The 24,872-nt window shown below is 47.8% G+C and overlaps 1 protein-coding gene across 40 annotated transcripts in view; it reads left to right on the top strand.

Moving 5' to 3' along the window:
- The window catches only part of LOC119970160 (receptor-type tyrosine-protein phosphatase delta), a 2,903,826-nt gene that overhangs the window by 875,934 nt on the left and 2,003,020 nt on the right, over positions 1-24,872 (top strand). For all 40 annotated transcript variants that reach the window (XM_038804286.1, XM_038804284.1, XM_038804281.1 and 37 more), the window contains exon 3: positions 2,745-2,807. The gene's annotated coding sequence lies outside the window, so the exon portion shown is untranslated. The remainder of the gene's footprint in view (positions 1-2,744; positions 2,808-24,872) is intronic.

The following is a 24,872-nucleotide window of genomic DNA, read 5'->3' as shown; positions in this document are numbered from 1 at the left end:
AATTGGGCTCAGTTAGGTCTCACCTGAAAAACGGTACCTCTGCTGGTACAGCACTCCCGTGGTACTGGAATGTCAGATTTGAAATGTGTGCTTAAGACCTGGAGTAGGACTTTCCTCCCTTGCTTCAATAGGTTGCTGGCATTTACTGTCATTGACAGCATGAAGAATAAACAGTGATGTAAAGGACAAGTCTACTAAATAGTAAAACAAGTAAAAGTATTCAATGGGCAGAAATTCCCACTTCCAAGATGCAAAATAGACAGTAGCTGATGGGCTATCAGATAACCAGTAGAGTCATAAATTATGCAAGATGTTGGGCAGCACGGCAGCACAAGTAGTGAACACTGTGGCTTCACAGCGCCAGGGTCCCAGGTTCAATTCCCCGCTGGGAATCTGTCTGCGCGGAGTCTGCACGTTCTCCCTGTGTCTGCGTGGGTTTCTTCTGGTGCTCCGGTTTCCTCCCACAGTCCAAAGATGTGCAGGTTAGGTGGATTGGCCATGCTAAATTGCCCTTACTGACAAAAAAGGTGAGGAGGGGTTATTGGGTTACGGGGGTAGGGTGGAACTGAGGGCTTAAGTGGGTTCGTGCAGACTTGATTGGCCGAATGGCCTCCTTCTGCACTGTATGTTCTATGTACAACCAGCGGTTGACCTGTTCTGTGCTTCTGCCAAAATTAGAAGTTGATCCTAAGTTGCCACTGTCGATTGTCATAAAACCCCATCTTGTTCAATAATGTGCTTCAGGGAAGGAAACCTGCCAGCCTTACCTGGTCTGGCTCACATGTGACTCCAGATCCACAGCAATGTGATTGACTCTTAAATACCCTCTGAAATGGTCTAGTCTTCCATTCAGTGCAAGGGCAATTAAGGATGGACAACAAATACTGGCCCTGCCAGCGTGCCCAAATCTCATGAATGAATATAAAAAAGGATTTTAAAATTATGGGAATATTACAGCAATGTCAATCTAGCCAAAATTCAATAAAAGAGGAAACCAAGGATTAACCTAATGTATTTCACAGGCACATCAATGAAAATGTAACTGTTTCACCTCGATTCAGATTCCGATTTGTCTTTAAAACTCACAATAGAATAGTATAAGGTGTCCTTCAGATGTTTCTGCCGCACAAATTGTATTTGGGGTAAGGGAGCAGTATAGGCCCAGGGCATTAGCTAGTGTCACTATATTCAGCATGATGACTTGACATTTACCTATAGCACAATATCAGTTTATTTAAATATCTTGACAATGCTCCAAGAGCAGAATGCACAACATGCTTGAAGAGCACTGAAGGCACTGCTGTGGATTATCTAGTGACTGCAGCTCCTATGGCAACCCTCAATGTAGACACCGTTTTATGGCAAAATCATTGCTAGGGCCCAGGGCATTTTGCTCAACAGTTTGGACATTGGAGGTCAAGTTGCATGAGGTCCTGTGATGAAGGATAATTCTATTTCTAAGAGTTGTCAAGCAATAAATTGTGCTTTTTTTGACCAAATGTGCCTCCAAAAAGCCTTTTCAAATGGTGGTGGGCATTTGGATCACCGATCAGTGCTCCAGGTGCATTCTGCAGCTTTATCCTAATTTAAATTAACTTGGAAGGCTGAATGAGCTTTTCACGTCTGTGCACAGGCTCTATCAGCAGAATATTTTTTGTCCAAATTTTTAAATTCATTTACATTTGTGGAATGCAAGTTCTGCTGCCAATGCTGCCATTTATTGCCCTTTCCTAGTTACTCCTAGAAGGCCCTGGGGGCACTGGTGTGAGGTAGTCTGGGAATGACGAACCCGGCCATAGGGGGCACTATTTGGCTGGCCGGGACTGGGGGCGGGCGGCGCTATATTGCACGGCGCGGCCGCTGCAGGACGCCGATGTGCGCATGTGCGTCCATGGACCCGGCAATACCCCAGCCGTATCTGCAGCTGGAGCCATGTGCTCTACACTGCGTGCCTGCTAGCCCCCCACCAGACAGAGGATCAGTGGTTGTTTTGTGCCATTTTTTTGGTCCTAAATGCCACGTCAAGACATAGTCTCCAAATAGTAAAATCCAGCCCTTGATGTTTAAAGAGTGTTGTAAATAAAAGTAAAGTTGCCATAGTCCCAGATGACCATAAGTTCCCCTCAAAGGGGAGAGCTGACTGGTGGTGACTTAACCTGAGGATCACCACACCAAGGGACAGAGGATGAATAATCTCAGCCAATATGGGAATTGAACCCACACTGTTGGGCTTGTTCACCCAGCCACCCAGCCAACTGAGCTAAACCTGATCACTTACTTCTTTATTTCCAGTGCTCAATTTTAAATGTTAGGTTCATAGGGGGGCAATAAGGCTCATTCCAGTTTATAGAGAAATAAATAAAATACTTTACAACCTCAGGAGTGCCAAAATGCAGCAGCCAGTTTGTGCATGATAATTAAATATATTACCAGATTGTTGCATTCAGTATTGGTTGCTAGAGTAAATGTTGCATCACTTGTCAGTGCTTCACTGAACTATTACTCTAGATTATATACTCATGTCTCTAGACTGGGGCTTTAACTCACAGCCTTAACTCAGACGAGAGAACTACCGACTGAGCCAAATCATTCAAAAGTAAACTCACAAAGGAAGTTTTAAGAATTTTCAACTTTGTATGACAGAAAGTCGAGTGCAACATATAATCTGGTTACTTACAATGATGGAATGACTTAAAAGATGCATATCCTTATTAATGTTTATTTCTTTTTACTTTTTTCTACAGGTAAATAATGACTATTTCGACCAGCCTCACCTGATAGGGGTTGAAGAAATAGATAACCTCTAAGTAAGTTAAGAAAAATTCTTATTGTTGCATTTTAATTTCAGAAAAATATATGTACAAGGGAAGGAGAGCAGCCAATTTGTGAATGACTATTTTCAAAAGACCTTCCAGATCTCCTGAAGTAAAGTCTATGGATCCTCCTGCCCTTTGTTAACAGAGCCTTAATCTAATGTCAGTTATCATTAATAGGACTGATATTGTGTTATGCTGTTCCTGAAATTACTGTTGGTGACGTTAGTATACATTTAGCATATCGGTATGGTATTTTAACCTATGGTTCAACATCTAAACTGAAATATTAGGCAGAACAATGCCATATTCAGATAAATATTCATGATAACCAACTATTATCACTGTCAACAATTTCTTTCCATTGGTCACAAAATAATAGCACAAGGATAACTACCATTTATGGTATTTGGTTACACATTGCACAGCTAAAATTCCTCCTGTCTTATTTATGTTAAAGACTGTGATTTAAATACTTAGCTTTGTAAATTTCTATCACAATTGTTTAAGGATTTATAGTAAAATGTATCACATCCTGAGCTGGCAAGTAACACCACAGTGAAAATACAATGGGGTGAATTTTAATTCCCCAAAAATAGTATGGTTGGAGGCTTGTGAAATTCAAGGGATACCACATTCAACACCAACCCATTTCAAATATTAAGGGGTTGAATTTCCAATCTTCTGTTACTCAAGCTGGCAACCTCAGATTGAACCTGCTTTGCCAGGTTAACCCTGAGCAGTTGGGGAAACACGTCAGCTGAAGGAAAGCAAGGACAGCTTCAGGAAGAAGGTAAGTCCCTTTACAGCGCTGCATGCCAGGAAGAGCAGGAGTGATTTCTCCTCTCCCGCACTCCCCCTTACCTCCAGAGATCAGACTCCCTGGACCCTACCACCGCTGTTCTCATTCTCTCACGGTGATTATTTGTATACACAAAATAATTCTGGTATTCATAAGATTTGCATAATCACATTTAAAAATAGGGAAAGCTCCATTGCAAGGACACCTGCAAATTCCTCACATGTTTGCTTAAATCAGAGTTCTAAATTTGACAAGAAGAGTGTGCTGCTGTGGAACTACAAATGCAAAGTACAGAAGGACATCTACTTTATACAATAATACAAAAGAGCTAGGAATCCGAGCTCTGCAGAAACATTTTGCGCAAGCGCCTGTGAAAAAGAGAGAAGTCTCATGGGAATTGAAGTCTCTATCCTGCATCTCTGCAACTATAATACCCAATGTACTGTTAGTACGATCAAAAGCAAAATAACCAAATTTACCAAATAACCCCTCAAAATTAAGAAAGAAACACATTTGCACTTGTTTTATTTTTTACTTTGACATGAATCAGAACCAACACAAATTACACATGAATTGACAGGAAAATGATGCTTCAAATATTACATAAATTTCACTTTAGGTTGTCCAGTCTCCTTTAAATTCTAAAGTTCTGTAACTCGGCCTCTGGTAGGTGGGATCACTCATTTCCCCCTCACTCGCCTCGCCCCTCCCCTCAAGTCACATTTAGTGACAGTTCTGTTCCATCGGAGATTCCCAGAGACGGTCGTCACGTGAACACCACACTCCTGTAGATCCTCTCTTAGCTATGTTCATGGTCCAGATTCTCCCGAGATTACTTTATCCCAACCCTTCATTATACCCCATTGAATGGTCAAGTCAGCTTTGGAGAAACAGAAGCAGCAACAGATAAATTATCAAATTCACAATCCCTGCTTGAACCCTGCCTCCAGCATTTTGCCCTACCAACTGTTTTGCACACACTCAGCTCCTTGTAAATGTACCTTCTTTGTTCTCTAATCTCCCCTCTGTCTACAACTCTCCTTTGTGGCTGGCCACATGGATTCTATCTTAACTTCCTTCCTGTTGGTACTGCTTCGAGGTCAAGGGCTGTGTCATGTGTGTGTCCCTTTAGGAAAGGTTTTGTCTTATCACACGGCTTGTAGCGCGGCTTCAGTGATGTCATTTGTGGGTGGAGCTGGGCTGTGGCTGCCAGGTGAGACGGGGTTTAGTGGGCGGAATTTTCCCCCCCACGCCGGGTGGGAGAATCGCCGGGGCACCGAGCGAGTCCCGCCACGCCGCCCCGGCACCCGCACGCGATTCTCCCACCCCCCCAAACCGGCGCGGCGAGATTCACGGGCGAGCGGTAATTCTCCGGCCCGCATGGGCCGAGCGGCCTGCCCAACACGACAGGTGCTGGCGCCGTCCACACCTGGTCGCTGCCGGCGGGAACAGCGTGGGAACGCTGGGAGGGGCGGCCTGTGTGGAGGGAGGGGGGTTCTTGCACCGGGGGGGGCCTCAAAAGGGGTCTGGCCCGCGATTGGTGCCCACCGATCGGCGGGCCGGCCTCTCTGAAGTAGGACTCCTTTCCTCCGCCACTCCGCAAGATCCATCCAACATCTTCTTGCGGGGCGGCTGCGGGGAGGACGGCAACCGCGCATGGGCGGGTTGGCGCCGGCCACCTGCGCTGCATGGGTGACGTCATTTAAGTGGTGCCGGCAGCGTCATTTACACGGCGCACTTTTACGCGCCTCCAAAGCCCGGCACGCGTAAATGACACACCACCGCTCCTAGCCCCCCTTGGGGTGGGAGAATAGGGGGCTGGGAGCAGCCTCCGATGCCAGTGTGAAACACTCCGGTTTTCCCTCCGGCGTGTTAGTCTCCCGATGGGAGAAATGCGCCCAGTGTTTTAGGTTCAGTTTTGGTTTGTTGCTTTGGACTGCGGAAGAAAAAGCAGTTGCCTGTTTTTCTCTGGTTTTGTTTTAAAACTGTTCCAGTGAACTGAAAGCACCTTGGGTGTGGAAAACTGCCTTGGTAACTTTAAAGGTAGAGTTCCGTTCCAGAAGGAGTTTGAATCTGTTGGTTGGAACTGGATCAGAATCTCAGGGCAAGGACCAGTCCCATTAAAGTGAGATTACATTGTGTTGGGCCATGCCCTTGAAAGAGGTTTTGGTTTATTGGATTTTGTATTGACTTGCAACAGCTACTAAGGGGGATTTATTACGTGTTATATACATAGATTACTGTCACTGTTGTGTGTTTTTTCATGTTTGTAATTGATAACAACTTCTTGATAACTGTTTCATAGATGTTAACTACATTCTTATAATAAACTTTGATTTGATAAAAGCGCCTAGGACGTCTGATGAATCACACCTGAAAGGAATGCTCGTGCTTATCCTAGCCAAATTCAACATAAAACTTATCAGTCAGGTGAGCTTCATAATACACTTTGGAGTTTCTAAGCCCTGGCCCATAATAGGCTGTCAGATTACGTGAACCAGCAATTTCTTGTTATTCAAGAATATCGCAATTGATGCAAACTCTTAAAAGTCATTTTCAAACATTTTTCAAAACAATTATAGATGCCAAAGACATATTAAAGAAATCTTAAATTTTGCTTCCTGTACCACTTCCAGTTCAAAGTTCAACATGCAAAGACAAAGGGCAAAATCATGCCAGTGGGTTCTTCCAGTCCCACTGATGGTGCACCTCCCACCACGGGTTTCCTGGCAGCGTGGTGTGGATGCAATGGGAAATCCCATTGACAGTGGCGAGACCAGAGGATCCCACCACCAACCAATAGTGGGCTGCCTCCTGCCACCAAGAAACATGCCGCGGGGACCCAAAAGTTCTCGTCCAAAACCTCTGTGGAAAGTGTGTACAGTTTTGGTCTCCTTACTTGAGAAAGGATGTACTGGTACTGGAGGGGGTGCAGAGGAGATTCACTATGTTGTTTCTGGAGTTGAGAGGATTAGCTTATGAGGAGAGACTGAGTAGATTGGGCCTATGCTCATTTAGAAGAATGAAGGGGGATCTGGGAGAAACATATCAACTTATGAAGGGAATAGTTCAGATACAAGCAGAGAGGTTGTTTCCACTGATGGGTGAAACTAGAACGAGGGGGCATAGCCGTGAAATAAGGGGGAGCAGATTTAGGACTGAGTTCAGGAGGAACTTCCTCACCTAAAGGGTTATAAATCTTTGGAATTCCCTACCCAGTAAAGCAGTTGAGGCTACCTCATTAGATGTTTTTAAGGCAAAGATCGAAAAGATTTTTGAACCGTAAACAAATTAAGGGTTATGGTGAGCGGGTAGGTAAGTAGAACTGAGTCCTCAAAAAGATCAGCCATGATCTTATTGAATGGCGGAGCAGGCTTGAGGGGCCAGATGGCCTACTCCTGCTCCTAGTTCTTATGTTCTCATTGTGTTAAATATTGGCGAGGTGTATTTCTTAATTTCAGGCACGATTGAAAGAAACAGAGACATGAGGAATAAATAATTTTACTACGTGTATTTTAAGCAAATACTGTAAATTCAGGCAGGAGATCAGCAGAAAATATAGTTTATAAAGAAATAACTGTGAATAGCTTTCTTGGGGAAGGGACTAACAGTTGCACTTTTAGTGAGTTGCGTAAAGTAACAGATGGAATAGTTTTCAAGTAATACATCAATCAATTTTGTATTTTGCATACCAGTAAGGTATGCAATATTTTGGTTAAGTTCGCCATTTATTGAAGGCTGCAATGAATGTGTTGCAGTCAGTCAAGGCTGTGCTGCTCTTACATTTTTGCTCCAATGTGACTTCAGTAAATGTTAAAAGAAAAGTCTCAGACCTGGACTATCCATGAGTACCACTTCAGATAGTGAACTAGAATTAAGAATACATTTTTTATTGCGAGCCAATGTTTTTACTTAATTTCTTGGGTTGATATGATACGCTTTCCTGCTGAATAAATTTAATGTTCTGGAAACTAAGTGCAGTGGCAGGCAGGAAAGTTGTTGGGGTCGCCGGCCAGCCGGCGTGGCAGGTTTCCGGACTGGTTCGTCTGCTTTTCATCTCAATAAGCATGGAGAAATGAGCAGCGCATTGTATCTCTTGGTGGGGCGGGCTGGAATTTGTCCACTCCACCGTTAGCACATCGGCTCATATTTCCTGGCGCCTTATTTCAACCCACACACACATTCACTCAACAAGCCTATGACTTGTTCTGGCGAGTGATGCTCTCCAGAAGCGACAGGTCTCGTGCTCCAAAGTTCAGCAGCAAGACACTGCCGGCACTCTTCCAGACAGCTAAGAACTGCTGGGAGGTCCTTTATCCACATGATGGAAGCCGGAGGTCCACCAACCTCACTACCAAGGCTTGGGTGCAGGTCGCCAGTGCGGTCAACCCCTGCATTCCTCAAAGAAAGACCTCTATCCAGGGCAGAAAGAGGATGAATAATCTCATCTACTCTGCCAGGGTAAGTAAATCTTCTCATCAATATGAACTCACATTCTCCTTCGGTTCTCAGGCATTTCCAGGGTTACAGTCCACAGGGATCTCACACATTACCACCACAAGTCACATCATCACTGATTCCCTCACACACACTTTTACATCTTCATCTGTTGTTAAATCCTGCACAAGTCGTGTCTAGAGCCCAAGTGCACACAGATATGTTTTTTGCATCTGTCCTATCTGTCCATCTGTCTTTATGCAGGATAAGAATGCCCACAACAACAGGGAGAAATCCCAGACTGGAGGGGGAATACATAGTTCAGGTCACTCACCCATTTGGGGCAGTTCCTGCGCTGTAGGTGGGATGGGCATTGTCCAACAAACCTGTGAGGCCCCTCCACTTATCTTTGTCCACCCACCAAAACTGTGAGTACTCTTTAATGAGGGTGACTTTCCAGCCAATCACTAATTACCTCGTCTCTCCATCCAAACCACCAGTAAGAAATGCAGGCAGCACACCTCCAGCCAGCCAATCAGCCCCAGACCATCTCAGATGAAGATCCTGAGGACCCGCTAGATGTAGGGCCATCACTGCATTCACCTGCATTCTCCACCAGCGCACAAGCACACACCACGGTGGGACTTAGTTTTAGTGCAGGCTTGAGGTTCACCATCTTTTTGTCGATTTGTAATCTTTATTGTCACCAGTAGCCTTACATTAACACTGCAATTAAGTTATTGTGAAAAGACCCTAGTCGCCACATTCCAGCGACTGTTCAGGTACGCCAGGGAGAATTCAGACTGTCCAAATGACTGAGCAGCACATCTTTCGGGATTTGTGGGAGGAAACGGGAGCCCCCAGAGGAAACCCACGAAGACACGGAGAGAACGTGCAGACTCCGTACAGTGACCCAAGCCGGGAATCGAACCTGGAACACTGGTGCTGTGAATCCATACAGAGATTCTGGTCCAAAACAGCGGAGAAAGTGACAGCCAACAAATGGAGGCCTGCTGAAGGTCAGGTTTATGCTGTGTCTGAGTCTAGTGATGAGCCTCTAGAAATAACCCTCAATGATGGTTAGAACTGCAGAGAAGGGAACATCAGGCATGATCGTCAAAGGCCATCAGCAGATAGAGGATGGAGCAGTTCTGTCTGATTTGATGTCAAACACATCAATCTCACCATTGGAATGCTGGCGACCACGATGCAGACCACGGTCCAGCACTTTATGCCAGGTGTACACATGGACCTGCACATCATCGGTATTGCCATGAGTGGGATCATTCAATGGCTGTGTGAAAGGGGGACGGGGCATCTTGACCTCCCTCCAGGACCCTTTTCTCCTCAGGGAGTCAGTGGGAGGCCCTTGGGCACCCACAGGGATGTGAAGCATTAGTCGCACACTCGGGGTTAATCGACTCTTATGGGCTGTCCAGCCACTCCAAGCCCCCTCTACTCTGTGACCCCAGCAACTCCAGTTGCCCAGGCCAAGGATGATGCACCTGCATCACAGCAGGAGACCCAAATCAGGGCGGGGTCCTCCAGGCATTGGCCCTCTGGAGGACATCCCCCAAGGTCTTCACAGACAGCAGTGCATTGCAGTCAGAAAGCTGGCTCTACATTTTCTGTAGATGTCATGGAAGCACGTGTGCTGGTGGAATTCTTATCTACAAACAGAACGGCCACAGTCTTGAAAGGCTGCCTAGCCGTCAAAGGATAAAGTCGACATTATGCAATATTACGATCAGTTATAATTGAGATTGATGTACTTCTTTGAGATGCTGAGCATAGCAAAGAAGGTGTTCGTGTTGAGTTTGCATAGAGGGCACAGGTAAAAGAGACTCGTACGAGCTACTCAGCTTCATCGTCCTGAAACCTTGTGGCTATACGAATATCTGGCCCATGTTATGGCCTCTTCCTCTGTGGCCTGAGCATCCTCACTTTATTGAGTTCATACCCCTTGGCTCCCTATTCACCAGAGAAGATGTGAAACTCCACCACCTCTCTATGTGACAACGCCACTCCCCTTTGGAATTACAGTTTGTGCAAAGCACAGCAAAGCATGATGGTCTGGGACACCCTCTCCAATGCTGGAAAGCACCGTCCAACAGCTCCACACATCGGAAATACATCAGCTCCATCAAGGAACACGTCAAGGAGAATAGAACATAGAACATAGAACATAGAACATAGATCATAGAACAGTACAGCACAGAACAGGCCCTTCAGCCCTCGATGTTGTGCCGAGCAATGATCACCCTACTCAAACCCACGTATCCACCCTATACCCGTAACCCAACACCCCCCCCCCCCCCCCCCCCCCTTAACCTTACTTTTAAGGACACTACGGGCAATTTAGCATGGCCAATCCACCTAACCCGCACATCTTTGGACTGTGGGAGGAAACCGGAGCACCCGGAGGAAACCCACGTACACACGGGGAGGACGTGCAGACTCCGCACAGACAGTGACCCAGCCGGGAACCGAACCTGGGACCCTGGAGCTGTGAAGCATTTATGCTAACCACCATGCTACCGTGCTGCCCATTGTGAATGTGTCACATTGTATCTCACCTCTGAAACACTGCTTTGTGTTGCTGAACAAGGGTCATTAACAATGTCTTTTGAGGTAGCCTTTGTCACCGATGAGTCAATCTTGGATATGCTGAGGGCCCTTGAAGATCTGTGGAAACTGACTCGAGATGTGAGACTCATGTGAGCTCCCAGGGTGTCTCGCACAAACCCATATTATCTGCTTTTGCTGACTCCAGGGATTAATCAATCCTTGTGTGAGCTGCCAGGGAGTACTTGAAGCCTAATTTTTGCATTTTATGGCGTCCAGCATATGTGGAAAGTCAGAGATCATTGTAAATCCCACTAAACTGGAAGCTTGTCTAGTATCATCCAGGGAGAACTGGATGAAAGTATGTACTTCACTTAATAGGGTCGGTCGTCCAGTACTTTCCCAGAGCGGAGAAACTATGACATCTTCTTCGCAGCCTTCAACACATCATCGCTGAAGATGAACATCTAGCCAAGGTCATCCCCACACCCCCACTACTTGCCTTCAAACAACCGCGCAACCTCAAACAAACCATTGTTTGCAGCAAACTACCCAGCCTTCAGAACAGCGACCACAACACCACACAACCCTGCCATGGCAATCTCTGCAAGACGTGCCAGATCATCGACATGGAAACCACCATTACACGTGAGAACATCACCCACCAGGTACACGGTACATACTCGTGCAACTTGGCCAATGTTGTCTACCTCAACCGCTGCAGGAAAGGATGTCTCGAAACTTGGTACATTGGCGAGACCATGCAGACGTTGGGACAATGAATGAACGGACATCGCGCGACAATCACCAGGCAGGAATGTTCCCTTCCAGTTGGGGAACACTTCAGCAGTCAAGGGCATTCAGCCTCTGATCTCCGGGTAAGTGTTCTCCAAGGCGGCCTTCTGGACGCGCGACAATGCCGGATCGCCGAGCAGAAACTTATAGCCAAGTTCCGCACACATGAGTGCGGCCTCAACTGGGACCTGGGATTCATGTCGCATTAGATCATCCCCCACCATCTGGCCTGGTCTTGCAAAATCCTACCGACTTTCCTGGCTTGAGACAATTCACACCTCTTTAACCTGGGGTTACCCCATCTCATGATTTGTAAAGACTTAATCACCTGCAAATGCTCGCAGTCTAAGCATTCTCAACCAATCAGAGTTGACTTGCCAACCTGTCAACACCCTTTTCACCTGCAGGATAAATTGTTACCTCTTTGAAATTTGGCATTCTTGCATTTGTCCTGATGCTTATAAGATAAAAAATCTTTGACAAAGTGTCTCTTTTTTTCTGCAGTACCTAAATTTTGCACTAACAAGTGAGCAATTTGAAATTCAGATAATTGAGCAGACTTAACGGGAAACAAACTGTTTCTAGTTGTAAAGAAGTCAAGGACTTCAGGACGTAAACGTAAGATAAATTTAGGAGACGGAGGACCGAGAGCAATACCAACTTCGAGGGTTATCAAGCTATGAAATACACTAATGAAGTTAGTGAAATTAGAGTCCATGGGCCAGATATTTCCCTCCCGCACATTCCTGGAAACAGTTTGGTTTTGGTGGAATGAGGTCCACCTCAGGTACAATTTTAACATTCCCACTCCATTCCTGACCCTGCCAGATTCCCCGCAACAGGAAAATTATCGGGTTGCAACCCCGCTCACAAATCCTGTGATGCCTGTGATGCCATTACAAAGGCCATAGAGAATTTTGAATTTCATGTCCCACGTTATTTTTGTCACAACAGAAGTGATTTTCAGGCCTGTGGGAATTGCGTCAGGTAAGTCAATTCGTGAGCCTTGGGCAAAACCTGCTGAGGATTCGGGAACATTCTGACAGGTACATTTAAAATGTCTTGACAGTCTCCACTGTCATTTTTAGATGTTATCTGATAAGTTAGATGTGTTTTTTAATGCAGCTATTTATCATAAACCTCTGGGCTGAAATGTAGGTTTCCTGTTACATTGACCAGCATTGTGTAAGTGTTTAAATGCAGAAAGTTGGGCTATGCATTCAACACTCTTGAAAAGGGAAGCCAGTTGCCATGATCTTAACAGTGACTTCAAAGTCCAGGCTGTTAAAAGTTAGGGAAAAATAAACCAGTCCTCTGCTCATGGATTCCTATGAATGAGAGGTCACCTGCTGCAGCATAGGACAAAAACCTGTCCATCTGTTACTTCCATTACAAAAGGATCCATTGTATTGAGCTCTAATGGTTTGTTGACATAGCTGGGACCATTGTAAATGATTGGCTTAATTTCAAAGACTGTTAATTCTCTGAATACAGTATGGATTGTTCACACAGTTGTCCAGGGTAGGAAGAGCTTTTTTTGATTGACTGTTTTATTCGTGAGGATAGGGCAATCTGTCTTTGATGTGGTTTCTGACTGAACATTTGTTTATTTTCGTAACTTTGTGCCTATTTAATTGGAGTATTGGGTTATTGGGTTACGGGTATAGGATGGAAGTGAGGGCTTAAGTGGGTCGGTGCAGACTCGATGGGCCGAATGGCCTCCTTTTGCACTGTATGTTCTATGGATGTGTATGAATGGATGTGAGTTTGATTGACAGTTTCAGGAGTTGTAAGAGATTCATTTTCAAAACTAATTTTCGAAGTCTTCCTGACTTGTGAGGTCTCACATTCTGCATGAGGGGCTATGGAAGGGTCTGTGGGAATGGTGAGGGTATGGGGACATGGAGGGGGAATCAGGGAAAGGATGGCATGGGGTGTGGGTGGGTTGGTAAGGGGAATGAGGGTGAGAGCCAGAGGCCTACCAACCATCTTGAAGATTGGGATGATATCCCAGAGAACTGAGGTAGGCCTTCTCAACCCCATCCCTGTACTTGCACACTCTAATCCTGCCTTTGGCACACCCTTACCTTGTTTCCCCATGCCTCACATCAGAGCATAATAACTAGGAGCAGGAGGAGGTCATCTGGTCCCTCGAGCCTGTTCCACCATTCAATAAGATTATGGCTGATCTTTGAGAGGTTCTGTGGGAGTGGGGAGAGGTGACAGGATTAGGATCATGTTTCCCAAAGTAGAGCAGAAGATAATAATAATCTTCACTATTGTCACAAGTAGGCTTACATTAACACTGCAATTAAGTTACTCATAAAATCCCCTAGGTGCCATGCTACAATGCTTGTTCGGGTACACTGAGGGAGAATTCAGAATGTCAAAATTACGTAACAAGCACATCTTTCGGGACTTGTGGGAAGAAACAGTGCTAACCACTGTGCCACAGATCGAGCCCCATATAAACATTTAGGAAAAGTTTGACAGGCAGTTGAAGGAAAGAGCAATAAAGGGACACGGTAACCGAGCTGACACATTGGATCGGGATAATTTCTTATGTAAAATCAGCAACACCATTAACTGGTTCAATGGAAAACCTGATTCCCTGTTGTTATTTCCATACATGATGTGGCGATGCCGGCGTTGGACTGGGGTGAGCACAGTAAGAAGTCTTACAACACCAGGTTAAAGTCCAACATGACACTAGCTTTCGGAGCACTGCTCCTTCCTCAGGTGCTATTTCCATAGAGTGTGCAGTTTGGAAAACATCCTGTTTTCATCACCGTGCCACCATCATTTAATCTCTGAGGTATAACAAATGGGTGGCACGGTAGCACAGTGGTTAGCACTGTGTTTCACAGCTCCAGGGCTCCGGGTTCAATTCCAGCTTGAGTCACTGTCTGTGCGGAGTCTACACATTCGCCCCGTGTCTGCGTGGGTTTTCTCCGGGGGCACCAGTTTCCTCCCACAGTCCAAAGATGTGCAGGTTAGATGGATTGACCATGATAAATTGCCCTTAGTGTCCAAAAAGGACAGGTGGGGTTACCGGGTTAGTATAGGGTGGAGGTGTGGGCTTAAGGAGGGTGCTCTTTCCAAGGGCCGGTGCAGACTCGATGGACCGAATAGCCTCCTTCTGCACTGTAAATTCTCTGAATCTATGAATAGTTATGTGTTTATTTTTAAATTATTTCAAGATGGCAGCACAGTGGCGCAGTGGTTAGCACCGCTGCCTCACGACACCAAGGTCCCAACTTTGATCCCGACCCTGGGTCACTGCCCGTGTGGAGTTTGTACATTCTCCCCATGTTCGCGTGGGTTTCACCCCCACAGCCCAAAGATGTGCAGGCTAGGTGGTTTGGCCACGCTAAATTCCCCCTTAATTGGGAAAAAATGAATTGGATATTCTAAATTTTTTTAAAAATTATTTCAAGATGGAACATAAAGCTTAGAACACAAATGTAGTTACATTTTGGCAGGAAAACCATGGGCGCGATTCTCCGCTCCCCACGCCGGGTGGGAGAATCGCGGGAGGGCCCCCCCCGACTAATTTCACGACCCCCTGGCGCCCCCCGCAATTCTCCCACCCCCAGCTCGGAAGAATCGCCGATCGCTGCTTTTCACGGCGACCGGCGATTCTCCGACCCACATGGGCCAAGTGGCCTGCCGTTCGCGACCGTTTCACGACGGCGGCAACCAGACCTGGTCATGGTATATGGAGCACCATGTTCTTCAACTTGGTTCAGCGGCAAGGTCCTGGGGTAAACCGCAACCCCCCCCCCCCACCCCCCCCCACCCCCCCCCACCCCACTCCACACCCCCAGTGGATGAATGGCTACCAGAAATGTGCTGGAAGCAGGATTTCTACCCCTCAGGAACAAGGACATCCCAAAAGCCCTTCACAGAATCACATAGTGCAGGAGAGACCCTTCGATCCATTGAGTCTGCACAGATGCATGAAAAACTCCAAACCTACCTACCTAATCCCATTTGCCAGCACTTGGTCCACAGCCTTGAATGTTATCACATGCCAAGTGCTCCTCCAGGAACTTTTCAAAGGCTGTGAGGCAACTTGCTTCTACCACCCTTGCCATTAGTGCATTCAACACCATCACCACATTTTGGGTAAAAAAAGTTTTCCCTTGCATCCCCCCTAAACCTCCTGCCCCTCATCCTGAATTTGTGCCGCCTCTTGACTGACCCCTCAACCAAGGGAACAGTTTCTCCCTATCCACCCTGTCCTTGCCCTCATAATCTTGCACATCCGGATAGGTCACCCCTCAGTCTTCTCTGCTCCAACGAAAAGAACCCAAGCTCATCCAGCCTTTCTTCACAACTTAAGCCACTGGTTTTAGTCACGAAAACAACCTTCTGTCATCACCCTCTGTCCCCTGCAACTAAGCCAATTATGAATCCACCTTATCAAATACCCTGTATCCATGTGCATTTGCCATCTTTATAAGTCTCCCATGTGGGACCTTGTCAAAGGCTATGCTGAAATCCATGTAAACTACATCAACTGCACTACCCTCATCTACACATCTGGTCACCTCCTCAAAAAATTCAATCAAATTTGTTCGGCATGACCTCCCTCTGACAAAGCTATGCCGACTATCTCCAGATGGAGATAGAGTCTCTCTTTCAGAATTTTTCCAATAATTTCCCTCCCACAGACATGAGTCTCACTGGTCTGTGGTTCCCTGGCTTATCTCTACAAGCTTTCTTTTTTTAAAATAAATTTAGAGTACCCAATTATTTTTTCCAATTAAGGGGCAATTTAGCGTGGCCAATCCACCTACTCTGCACATTTTTGGGTTGTGGGGGCGAAACGCACGCAGACACGGGGAGAATGTGCAAACTCCACACGGACAGTGACCCAGAGCCGGGATTGAACCTGGGACCTCAGCGCCGTGAGGCGGTTGTGCTAACCACTAGGCCACCATGCTGCCCCTCTACAACCTTTCTTAAATAGTGGAATCACATTAGCTGTTCTCCAGTCCTCTGGCACCTCCCCCGTGGCCAGAGTGGAATTGAAATTTGGGACAGAGCCCCTGCAATCTCCTTCCACATCTCCCACAGAAGCCTGGGAATCAATTCACCCGTACCTGGAGATTTGTCCACTTTTAAGCCGGCCAACACCTCCAATACCTTATCACTCCCTATGTCAATTTCGTCAAGAACCTCGCATACCTCTCTGATTTCCATGCTGACATCCTCATTCTCATGGGTGAAGATGGGTGTGAATTATTCATTCAACACCCTACCAATGTCCTCTGGCCCCACCCCAGATTGTGCTGCGGTAATGGTGTTGTGTACCAGTCAACCTTGACCCTCCAGCCCACCTTCTGGCCACCCCCGACTACTGCCCCCGGTCCTGGCAGAAGTCCCACGGCCAGCGGCATGACTGTCGGCGATGTATGGCGGTGCTGGACACTGCCGTACGCCCTTTCTCTCTCCCAGCAGCCACCATGCCAGGTTCATGATGATTGAGAGCACACGCAGACCACACTGTCGAGAACTCGGCCAGTCGGACATGGACAATTGTGGGTGGGCACCCTAATAATATGCAAACGATGATTAAAGTACACATGCCGTGCGTCGCATTGATACCGTTTTTGAGGTGATGGAGCATCGCGATGTGGTGTCAAACCGGCGTCTGTGGCGATTTTGGTATCGGAACTTATTCTCCGCCCAATCTCACGGCCCGACTTTGGTGCGGCTAAAGGAGAATCCCGTACTCTATATCCCAGGATGTTGAGCAGCCAATCCTGCCCCTCGCTTAACCATGCCTTTGTAATAGCTACTATATCACAATTCCATGTGCTAATCCTCACACTTAACTCGTCCATTGTACCTGCAATACACCTGGCATTAAAGTAGAGGCCAGCCAGCCTTGCTTTACACACGTGAAACATAATCCAGCTGACCTCGCTCTGACTAAGCCCCTGATACATCATTGGCACCGATGGGCACAGTGGCCACCACTGGTACTGCGCTCGGGTGACGAGGCGGTGAGTTGGGATGGATGAGAACTTTGCATGTGTTTGGGGGATTTGAGAGACCATGGGGAGAGCGTAACCTGGTGGAGTTACAACTTGTGGAGACCCTCCGATTGGTGAAAGGGGTCAGTAAAGCAAGGAATCGTGCCCACCACCAACCTATGCAAGGTGTCCTGTGGGGTTAGCTGCTTTGTGGGTCCCTCCCACCACCAGTTAAATGTTGGTACTGGTGGGGTAAGGCTCTTACGTGAGCAGTAATTGCTGCCCGACATCACCCTCACCACTGATGTAATTGCAGTGGAAGCAGGGGACAGGAATGTAACAGGCAATCAGGCTGGCCAGTGCACTGAATAAGCTCCTCCACTTTCAAACAAGTTAGTGGGGGAATGTTAAAACTTGCAATTGTTGGTCCCAGATGCATCAGCTTGACAGTAAACACTATCTCGTAATTATTTTGCCAGATTCTATCAGGCAATTGTTGGTTCTAATCCTTAGCGTAGCTTTTCTCAGCTGTCACTTTAATCTTAAACTAGTTTTATTCTTTCCAAAAGACTTGCAAAATCAAGGGCGCAATTCTCCGCACTCACGACGGTGCGGAGAATAGCGGGGGTCGTAAATTTTTACGGCCACGCTTGTCTGACGCCCTCCCGCTATTCTCCCCCCCCCCCACACCCGACTCCCGACACGAATCGCTGCCGCCGTTTTTTTACAGCGAGCAGCGATTCTCAGCTGGCCGATGGGCCGAAGTCCAAGCCCTTTACGACCATTTTTAGGAACGTCAAACACACCTGGTCTGACCGTTCGTAAAAACGGCCGTAAAGTTGGGATCTTGGCAACCATGGCACCGATTGGCACGGCAGTACCACGGCCCGCGATCGGTGGGCACCGATCGTGGGCAGCGGGTACTTACCCGGTGCACTCTTTGTCCTTCCGTCGCCCCGCTGTATCCATTCGCGGGATGGCTGAGGGGCATCCCGGTTCGCGCAAATGCGCGATGACGTCATCCGCGCATGCGCGGGTTGGAGTCTAACAATCCGCGCATGCGCGGCTGACGTCATGTGACGCGTCAGCCGTCGCAAACTCTGGCAAGCGGGCTTAACGAAAGCATACTAGCCCCGACCGGGGACCAGAATCGGTTCCCGGTCGGGGGAGGAGGCTGGCGTCAAACCCGCCCGTTTTTGACCCCAGCCTTACGATTTCTCCCGGTTTGGGAGAATCGCGCCCCAAATTCTTCGATTTTGACAGGGCAGTGCTGTTTTTGCTTCAGAAACAGAGTCTGCTCGAAAGGAAAAAAGAAGAGAGAGGGATCAAGGAAGACGAGACATATGCTGTGAAAACATAATAGACCAGAATTGGCTGAAAAAAATATGGGTACTGAATGATGAACAACGTTATTAATGTGCAAGTCAGCTTGCAGTGCGGTCAGCCTAAGTTGAAGGTGAACCAGCGAAGGAGACCCAAAGAGTTTGAGTGAAGGAAAGCATCCAACAGAGGGCAGCAGAGCAGAGCTACTGATCAGCTGTTCTGGAGGAATTTGCATACGTGCAGTGCAGTCAGCCTAAGTTGAAGGTGAACCAGCGAAGGAGACCCAAAGAGTTTGAGTGAAGGAAAGCATCCAGCAGAGGGCAGCAGAGCAGAGCTACTGATCAGCTGTTCTGGGGGAATTTGCATACGTGCAGTGCGGTCAGCCTAAGTTGAAGGTGGTTTGTGGAGGGGCTGTTGGCAAGTGACAGTTAAACCCAAAACACTTCGTGAGTGTTTCCCACCCTACCTCCTCCTCTAACCAACCCCCCCACCCTACCTCCTCCTCTAACCAACCCCCCCACCCCACGGTGGTTGGGAAGCGGGAGCAGGGGCCTGTCGTGAAGGTGAGTGAGTGCCTTTAAATTTGCTTAACTTTCAGCGGGAGCAGGGTTTGAGGTAATATCAGGTAAGCTCTTCCTTTCTTTTTCTTTTTCTTGTTTTTTTTTAAATCTAGAGGTGATGTCAGGGAAGGCAGTACAATGCTCCTCCTGCAGAATGTTTGAGGTGAGGGACGCCGTCAGTGTCCCTGCTGATTTCATCTGTGGGAAGTGCACCCAACTCCAGCTCCTCAAAAACCGTGTTAGGGACCTGCAGCTTGAGCTGGATGAACTTCGGATCATTCGGGAGGCAGAGGGGGTCATAGATAGGAGCTTCAGGGAAGTAGTTACACCAAAGACTGGAGATAGATGGTTAACTGTAAGAGGGACTGGGAAGAAGCAGTCAGTGCAGGGACCCCCTGCGGTCGTTCCCCTGAGTAACAAGTATACCGTTTTGGATACTTGTGGGGGGGACGACTTACCAGGGGAAAGCCATGGGGTACGGGCCTCTGGCACGGAGTCTGTCCCTGTTGCTCAGAAGGGAAGGGGGGAAAGGAGTAGAACATTAGTAATTGGGGACTCAATAGTCAGGGGCACAGATAGGAGCTTTTGTAGGAGCGAGAGAGACTCACGTTTGGTATGTTGCCTCCCAGGTGCAAGGGTAAGTGATGTCTCGGATCGTGTTTTCCGGGTCCTTAAGGGGGAGGGGGAGCAGCCCCAAGTCGTAGTCCACATTGGCACTAACGACATAGGTAGGAAAGGGGACAAGGATGTCAGGCAGGCCTTTAGGGAGCTAGGATGGAAGCTCAGAGCGAGAACAAACAGAGGTGTTATCTCTGGGTTGTTGCCCGTGCCACATGATAGTGAGATGAGGAATAGGGAGAGAGAGCAATTAAACAGGTGGCTACAGGGATGGTGCAGGCGGGAGGGATTCAGATTTCTGGATAACTGGGGCTCTTTCTGGGGAAGGTGGGACCTCTATAGACAGGATGGTCTACACCTGAACCTGAGGGGCACCAATATCCTGGGGGGGAGATTTGTTAGTGCTCTTTGGGGGGGTCTAAACTAATTCAGCAGGGGCATGGGAACCTGGATTGTAGTTTTGGGGTACGGGAGATTGAGAGTATAGAGGTCAGGAGCACAGATTTGACTTCGCAGGAGGGTGCCAGTGTTCAGGTAGGTGGTTTGAAGTGTGTCTACTTCAATGCCAGGAGTATACGAAATAAGGTAGGGGAACTGGCAGCATGGGTTGGTACCTGGGACTTCGACGTTGTGGCCATTTCAGAGACATGGATAGAGCAGGGACAGGAATGGTTGTTGCAGGTTCCGGGGTTTAGGTGTTTTAGTAAGCTCAGAGAAGGGGGCAAAAGAGGGGGAGGTGTGGCGCTGCTAGTCAAGTATTACGGTGGTGGAAAGGATGCTAGATGGGGACTCTTCTTCCGAGGTAGTATGGGCTGAGGTTAGAAACAGGAAAGGAGAGGTCACCCTGTTGGGAGTTTTCTATAGGCCACCTAATAGTTCTAGGGATGTAGAGGAAAGGATGGCGAAGATGATTCTGGAAAAGAGCGAAAGTAACAGGGTAGTTGTTATGGGAGACTTTAACTTTCCAAATATTGACTGGAAAAGATATAGTTCGAGTACATTAGCTGGGTCGTTCTTTGTACAATGTGTGCAGGAGGGTTTCCTGACACAATATGTTGACAGGCCAACAAGAGGCGAGGCCACATTGGATTTGGTTTTGGGTAATGAACCAGGCCAGGTGTTAGATCTGGAGGTAGGTGAGCACTTTGGAAACAGTGACCACAGTTCGGTGACCTTTACGTTAGTGATGGAGAGGGATAAGTATACCCCACAGGGCAAGAGTTATAGCTGGGGGAAGGGCAATTATGATGCCATTAGACATGACTTAGGATGTGTTGGTTGGAGAAGTAGGCTGCAAGGGTTGGGCACACTGGATATGTGGAGCTTGTTCAAGGAACAGCTATTGCATGTTCTTGATAAGTACGTACCAGTCAGGCAGGGAGGAAGGGGTCGAGCGAGGGAACCGTGGTTTACCAAAGAAGTGGAATCTCTTGTTAAGAGGAAGAAGGAGGCCTATGTGAAGATGAGGCATGAAGTTTCAGTTGGGGCGCTTGATAGTTACAAGGAAGCGAGGAAGGATCTAAAGAGAGAGCTGAGACGAGCAAGGAGGGGACATGAGAAGTCTTTGGCAGGTAGGATCAAGGAAAACCCAAAAGCTTTCTATAGGTATGTCAGGAATAAAAGAATGACTAGGGTAAGAGAAGGGCCAGTCAAGGACAGTGGTGGGAAGTTGTGTGTGGAGGCTGAGGAGATAAGCGAGATACTAAATGAATACTTTTCGTCAGTATTCACTCAAGAAAAAGATAATATTGTGGAGGAGAATGCTGAGACCCAGGCTATTAGAATAGATGGCATTGAGGTGCGTAGGGAAGAAGTGTTGGCAATTCTGGACAAGGTGAAAATAGATAAGTCCCCGGGGCCGGATGGGATTTATCCTAGGACTCTCTGGGAAGCCAGGGAAGAGATTGCTGAGCCTTTGGCTTTGATTTTTAGGTCATCATTGGCTACAGGAATAGTGCCAGAGGACTGGAGGATAGCAAATGTGGTCCCTTTGTTCAAGAAGGGGAGTAGAGATAACCCCGGTAACTATAGGCCGGTGAGCCTAACGTCTGTGGTGGGTAATGTCTTGGAGAGGATTATAAAAGATACGATTTATAATCATCTAGATAGGAATAATATGATTAGGGATAGTCAGCATGGTTTTGTGAAGGGTAGGTCATGCCTCACAAACCTTATCGAGTTCTTTGAGAAGGTGACTGAACAGGTAGACGAGGGTAGGGCAGTTGATGTGGTGTATATGGATTTCAGTAAAGCGTTTGATAAGGTTCCCCATGGTCGGCTATTGCAGAAAATACGGAGGCTGGGGATTGAGGGTGATTTAGAGATGTGGATCAGAAATTGGCTAGTTGAAAGAAGACAGAGAGTGATGGGAAATGTTCAGAATGGAGTTCAGTTACGAGTGGCGTACCACAAGGATCTGTTCTGGGGCCGTTGCTGTTTGTCATTTTTATAAATGACCTAGAGGAGGGCGCAGAAGGATGGGTGAGTAAATTTGCAGACGACACTAAAGTCGGTGGAGTTGTAGACAGTGCGGAAGGATGTTGCAGGTTACAGAGGGACATAGATAAGCTGCAGAGCTGGGCTGAGAGGTGGCAAATGGAGTTTAATGTGGAGAAGTGTGAGGTGATTCACTTTGGAAAGAATAACAGGAATGCGGAATATTTGGCTAATGGTAAAATTCTTTGTAGTGTGGATGAGCAGAGGGATCTCGGTGTCCATGTACATAGATCCCTGAAAGTTGCCACCCAGGTTGATAGGGTTGTGAAGAAGGCCTATGGTGTGTTGGCCTTTATTGGTAGAGGGATTGAGTTCCGGAGCCATGAGGTCATGTTGCAGTTGTACAAAACTCTAGTACGGCCGCATTTGGAGTATTGCGTACAGTTCTGGTCGCCTCATTATAGGAAGGACGTGGAAGCTTTGGAACGGGTGCAGAGGAGATTTACCAGGATGTTGCCTGGTATGGAGGGAAAATCTTATGAGGAAAGGCTGATGGACTTGAGGTTGTTTTCGTTAGAGAGAAGAAGGTTAAGAGGTGACTTAATAGAGGCATACAAAATGATCAGAGGGTTAGATAGGGTGGACAGCGAGAGCCTTCTCCCGCGGATGGAGGTGGCTAGCACGAGGGGACATAGCCTTAAATTGAGGGGTAATAGATATAGGACAGAGGTCAGAGGTGGGTTTTTTACGCAGAGAGTGGTGAGGCCGTGGAATGCCCTACCTGCAACAATAGTGAACTCGCCAACATTGAGGGCATTTAAAAATTTATTGGATAAGCACATGGATGATAAGGGCATAGTGTAGGTTAGATGGCCTTTAGTTTTTTTCCATGTCGGTGCAACATCGAGGGCCGAAGGGCCTGTACTGCGCTGTATCGTTCTATGTTCTATTTAACTCAACATAGAAAATGAGGTCTAATAATTCATGTGACATGATTTAATGACTGCCAATCAACCACTCTGACACAGGGACAGAACCCTTTTAAAAAGTACAGAGCCTCCACACTGTTGCTGGAGGTTTTGGAAAGGTAATTTTAGCACTTTCTGTTCATGCATTTTAATCTCTTAATCCTATCTTTCTTTCCTTCACTTTATTTCTCTTTCCGTACCAATTGTCAGATTGGTTTCACCCTTCTACTTAATCCTTCCTTTTTCTATTCCTTACTCCTTCAATCTGATTAGTTAAGCAGATGCACTGGGTGGAATTCAATCAAAACATTTCTAAGGGTCCGATTCTTCCAAAACATTTCAAAATTATTTTGTGTTAGGTTTTTCAAGGAGTTTCCGGCCAGCTCTGCCGGCGAGTCCCCACCACTATTCAACGACACTTAATCACTTTTTGGGCCCAGGGGAGTTTCTCACCAGTTTAGCGCACACATGGGCAGGGATTCTCCAATCCCGTGGCCACGTTCTTATGACGGCGTTAAAAGCAGCGCCAACCACTCCGCCGTCAACGGTCCCCGATAAACAGGAATTTTCCCCTTCCTAGTGGGCTAGGTCGGTGCTGGGGTGGTCCCCACAGCTCAAGCCAGCGCGGAACGGCTAGTACGAGCTTGCGCATGCATGCTACGGCCGACGTGATTCCACGCATGTGTGGCACGACCGGTGTGATTCTGCACATGCATGGGATTCCCGTCTCCGCACCGGCCACCGGGCAATATGGCAGAGCACTACAGGGGCCCGGCGCGGAGGAACATAGGCCCCCATGGAACCAGCCCACCTGCCAATCGGTAGGCCCCAATCGCGGACCAGGCCACGGTGGAGGCTAGCCCCGGGGGCAGATCCCCTCACCACCAGGAAGGCCCTCGCAGACACACGTTCCAGGTCCCGTCGTGTGGGATCTGTGCAGCCCACGCCGGCAGGACTCGGCCGAACTCGCCGGCCACTTGACCAGCCGAGGCCCGGAGAATTGCCGAGGGGGCCGCTTTTAACGGCCCCCAATCGGCGTGGTGGAGATCCCAGGGGCGCCCGAGAACCGGCGCCAGAGAATCGGTAAGCCACCATCGGGGCGGCGGGGAGCGATTCTCGCTTCCCTCCGGGGATTCTCCGAGCCGGTGCGGGGTCGGAGAATTCCGGCCTTAGAATTTTTTTTAGCACTGGGGAGCTGAACTCAGAGATTGGGCCGCCATTTTGAAAGGGTGCCCTGATCTCTAAGTGAGCTTGTGGGCCCCTCCCCCCACCCCCATCCATGGGCAATGTCACCCCCCAAATACACGGACACTATCCCACATCCCCCAAGTGAGGACATCTCGCTATAAGGTCCCTGAGAGTTCCCCCTCTTCATCACATCCCCCCCCCCCCCCCACCAAGTCCCCTTGCAGCACTCCCTTCCTTCTAGGGCCCCGACCCATCACCCACCCACCCTCCCTGAGGTCGCTACTTACCAGCCCTGCACTCTCCCACCCGTTAAAACCCCCTCCATCCTCTTTTTATGGGCATGGGCCGGCTCACCCCCTGGCCCATGGTAATGCCACTCTGGC

The sequence above is a fragment of the Scyliorhinus canicula genome, chromosome 8, assembly GCF_902713615.1.
Source record: "Scyliorhinus canicula chromosome 8, sScyCan1.1, whole genome shotgun sequence".
Classification (NCBI taxonomy): Eukaryota; Metazoa; Chordata; class Chondrichthyes; order Carcharhiniformes; family Scyliorhinidae; genus Scyliorhinus; species Scyliorhinus canicula.
This window is presented reverse-complemented; position numbering and strand designations above follow the sequence as displayed.